The 4334-nt window shown below is 57.5% G+C and overlaps 2 non-coding genes across 2 annotated transcripts; both read right to left on the reverse strand.

Moving 5' to 3' along the window:
* Positions 1 to 321: 321 nt before the first annotated feature.
* Positions 322 to 474, reverse strand: LOC142793031 (5.8S ribosomal RNA). Its single transcript, XR_012891389.1, has one exon. It is a non-coding gene; the product is annotated as a 5.8S ribosomal RNA (ribosomal RNA).
* A 1719-nt stretch (positions 475 to 2193) lies between these two features.
* On the reverse strand, positions 2194 to 4008 carry LOC142793042 (small subunit ribosomal RNA). The gene has a single exon (XR_012891400.1). It is a non-coding gene; the product is annotated as a small subunit ribosomal RNA (ribosomal RNA).
* Between the last annotated feature and the right edge of the window lie 326 nt (positions 4009 to 4334).

Consider the following 4334-nt stretch of genomic DNA (forward strand, 5'->3'; position numbering starts at 1 on the left):
GTTGCGCGTCCGTGGCTCTCGCAGCTCTTGCGCGCCCGGTCGCAGAGAGGAGTACGCAACCTCGACCGCACTTTCCCTGCAGGCTTCCTTCCGACTCGAAGTCCTGCGGCGGTCTCAACGAGGTGCCACATCCTCAATGCAGTCGGTCGCCCCCGTTTCGGTTGGGCTCTGGCACGACGGTCGCCACCGTCTCGCCCTTGAGTGGCCGCTGTTGGCGCTCGCTGTGAGGTGTTCAGCGTGCTGTCCGTGTTGCCGACGCGGTCAAAACGAGTCGACGGCTCACGTTCCCTTGTGCGCCGAAGGCTCTCTTGATATGTGATCCGACCCTCAGACAGACGAAGCCAAGGGAAGACCCAAGGCCGCAATGTGCGTTCAAAAAATCAGTGCTCAGTGTGTCCTGCAATTCACACCAAGTCTCGCAGCTGGCTGCGTTCTTCATCGACCCGAGAACCGAGTGATCCACCGCTTAGAGTCGTGAAAAAGTGTTTGTTCAATTCCGTACAGTCAAAACCAAACGTTTCTGGCACTCGGCCAAACAGTGGCCAAGAAGGGCGCTTTTCAGCGCACGCTTGGACTCCAAAACTCTGCCGCGCCTTTTTCGGCTGCCGCAAATCGAGCAAACGGTGTGTTTCGGACGGCGTTTCGCTTTCGCTACTTGCGAGTGCTTTCGTGGTCCACCCCTCTATAAATACTCGGGAGGCGTCGAAGCCGGTTCTCCAAGCCGGACCCGTAGGTATCGTTGTGTGCTCGCTCTCATTGGCCCGCCTAACCAGAAAATGCCTGCGGTACACCCATTTGGATAAGAGTGCACGCAGATGCGGGCCTCGACGGCTACACATTTCCTCGGGCGGCCGCCTCCCGGCCTCCGTGGAGCGCGGGATGCACGGTCCCATCGACAAGCCTCTCCCGTTTTTACCGTGGCGTCGCGGTTCACCACGGCAGGCGGGTCGGTCTCCTCCGCATAAAAAGGGGGACCCCCGCTTTTTGTTCCACGAAATCGCACAAGCTTTTTTCGCATCCACGGTTTGCCACCGCACACCAAAATGCCGATCCGGCTGCCTACTTTAGCCAACAGGTGGAGCCAGGCGCGCCGTACTTGCGCGGCACTTCCCACGTCCACCGAAGTCGGTGCCAAGGACCACTTTCGGCGCCGGAGCCGCGTACGAGCCTACTCGAGGCGGAAGAACGAAGCCAGCAAGGGCCTGGCCGCAAGTGCGTTCAATTGTCGGGACGTCCAAGTCCCTCGTTCTTCCGTGCTTCCTCTTTCGGCAAGTCGTTGCGGCACCTTCCCAAAGCGCGCAGACCCGCTAATCGCGACGAGCGCGACGTGGCCGTGCCGCCTTTCCCTCGGCAGCAAGCAAAACGCCTGGCAACGTCGACGCTCCCCTAACCGCGATCTCGCACCGTGTTTCGTGTGGCGAATTCAAAAGCCGGCCGGCGCTGCTGCAACCATTACGGTCGGTACGCATACGCCGCGGAGGGCGGGACGGTCATCGGAGCGTGCGGTTCCTCCATCGAGTACTGCGCACCTCGGCCGTCGCATCGCCGTGCCATGACCGGCCGCGCGTCAACGCGAACCGGTGCCAGCGAGATCCCTCGCCTGCAAGAACCGACCGGCAGCCTCCGTCACCCGAGGACGCGGAGGCGCTTGCCGCGGACGGCGGGACGGTATGCACTGGTGCACAGCGGACCCGTCACATCGCCAGTTCCTTGACCGACCGCCGACGCTTGTGCCGTTCCTCTCGTACTTGGCAGTCGCCGCGCGATTGTCGGGTCTCGTTCTTGCACGCTCGAACGGTCGGGAGGGCACTCGGCTGGCGTTTCGGGAACGCGCAGCCTCGCCTTCTACCGACGTAACCACGACTCGCCGTTCGCGCTCCGCCGCTCCTGTTTACAGTACTAGGCGGTCCCGCAGCGGTCGGGTCGCGCATTTCGAGCGCTTCGAGCCACGGTGCAGTGGCGGGTCGAAAGCCGACCTATGAGTGCGTTGCGCCGTTTGTACCCGCGTCCGCCACCTGGCCGACCGTCCAAGGTCGCGGTGTTGGCGTCCGCTGGGCGCAACAATTTGTCACGGGGTGCCGCTCCACATTCAGGCAGCCCCGTGGGGAAAAGCCGACCCCGCGTCCAAACGGGGTCAGCGGCAGAAAGTGTCGGGCGCAGACGCAGCTGAGGCGCTCACCCTTCACAATCCGTTAATGATCCTTCCGCAGGTTCACCTACGGAAACCTTGTTACGACTTTTACTTCCTCTAAATGATCAAGTTTGGTCATCTTTCCAACAGACCGGCGCAACCGAAAGGCCGCGCCGGACATCGGTCCGAAGACCTCACTAAATCATTCAATCGGTAGTAGCGACGGGCGGTGTGTACAAAGGGCAGGGACGTAATCAACGCGAGCTTATGACTCGCGCTTACTGGGAATTCCTCGTTCAAGGGGAACAATTGCAAGCCCCTATCCCAATCACGAAAGAAGTTCCACGGGTTACCCAGTCTTTTCAGACAGGGATAAAGACACGCTGCTTCCTTCAGTGTAGCGCGCGTGCGGCCCCGGACATCTAAGGGCATCACAGACCTGTTATTGCTCTGTTTCGTGCGGCTAGGAGCCGCTTGTCCCTCTAAGAAGGTTGTAAGGTGCTGGGAACCCCGCACCTATTTAATAGGCTAGAGTCTCGTTCGTTATCGGAATTAACCAGACAAATCGCTCCACCAACTAAGAACGGCCATGCACCACCATCCACCGAATCAAGAAAGAGCTCTCAATCTGTCAATCCTCCCAGTGTCCGGGCCGGGTAAGTTTTCCCGTGTTGAGTCAAATTAAGCCGCAGGCTCCACTCCTGGTGGTGCCCTTCCGTCAATTCCTTTAAGTTTCAGCTTTGCAACCATACTTCCCCCGGAACCCAAATACTTTGGTTTCCCGGAAGCTGCCCGCCGAGTCATTTGAGTAACTCAGGCGGATCGCTGGTTGGCATCGTTTATGGTCAGAACTAGGGCGGTATCTGATCGCCTTCGAACCTCTGACTTTCGTTCTTGATCAATGAAAACATTCTTGGCAAATGCTTTCGCAGTACTTCGTCTTGCGACGGTCCAAGAATTTCACCTCTAGCGCCGCAATACGAATGCCCCCGTCCGTCCCTCTTAATCATTACCTCGTATTCCAAAAACCAACAGAACAGAAACGAGGTCTTGTTCTATTATTCCATGCAAGTTTATTCAGGCGACTCGCCTGCGTTGAGCACTCTAATTTTTTCAAAGTAAAAGCACCGGCCATCTCGAGGCACACAATGAAGTGCACCAAGAAAGAACCGGCATGATGTTCAGTCCGAGCCGTCGCATCGGGTAGATGCACTACTCGTCTGGAACTGAGATCCAACTACGAGCTTTTTAACCGCAGCAGCTTTAGTATACGCTATTGGAGCTGGAATTACCGCGGCTGCTGGCACCAGACTTGCCCTCCAATTGATCCTCGTTAAAGGATTTAGAGTGTACTCATTTCAATTACGGGGCCTCAAAAGAGTCCCGTATTGTTATTTTTCGTCACTACCTCCCCGTGCCGGGAGTGGGTAATTTGCGCGCCTGCTGCCTTCCTTGGATGTGGTAGCCGTTTCTCAGGCTCCCTCTCCGGAATCGAACCCTGATTCTCCGTTACCCGTAACAACCATGGTAAGCAAGTAACCTACCATCGAAAGTTGATAAGGCAGACACTTGAAAGAAACGTCGCCGGCTCGTGGCCATGCGATCAGCACAAAGTTATCCAGAGTCACCACACAATACGGGCCGAAACCCGATCGATCTTGGTCTAATAAAAGCACCCGTTACCCAAAGGGCTCCAGGCTCACTGCATGTATTAGCTCTAGAATTGCCACAGTTATCCAAGTAGGAAGAAACGATCTAAGGAACCATAACTGATTTAATGAGCCATTCGCGGTTTCGCCTTATTTCGGCATGTACTTAGACATGCATGGCTTAATCTTTGAGACAAGCATATGATTACTGGCAGGATCAACCAGGTAATCGTTCGACTGCGCGTCCGTCCTCGCCTTCGGCGGGCCGGACGCAGTCTGTGTGCGGCGGAGGCCACCTTCAGGCGCCCCAACACGCTTATTTTGCACTCCGAGATGACGGCGTTCGAGCTCGCTACGGCACAACCTTCCCGAAAGACGAGTGGGAGCCGTGCGGCAAGAAGCACGTTCATGCTCGCTCTTTTTCGTTGCATCGACTCGGTCGCGCCGTGCGGGTTGCCCAAGCCCGCTGCACTGTCGGTGGACCGGCCGGAACTAGCAACGGAGCCGAGACTGCAAAGCCGCCAGACGACGGGTCACGCCCGCGTCTTCGGCGC

Source organism: Rhipicephalus microplus, unplaced genomic scaffold (assembly GCF_043290135.1).
Source record: "Rhipicephalus microplus isolate Deutch F79 unplaced genomic scaffold, USDA_Rmic scaffold_270, whole genome shotgun sequence".
NCBI classification, from domain to species: domain Eukaryota; kingdom Metazoa; phylum Arthropoda; class Arachnida; order Ixodida; family Ixodidae; genus Rhipicephalus; species Rhipicephalus microplus.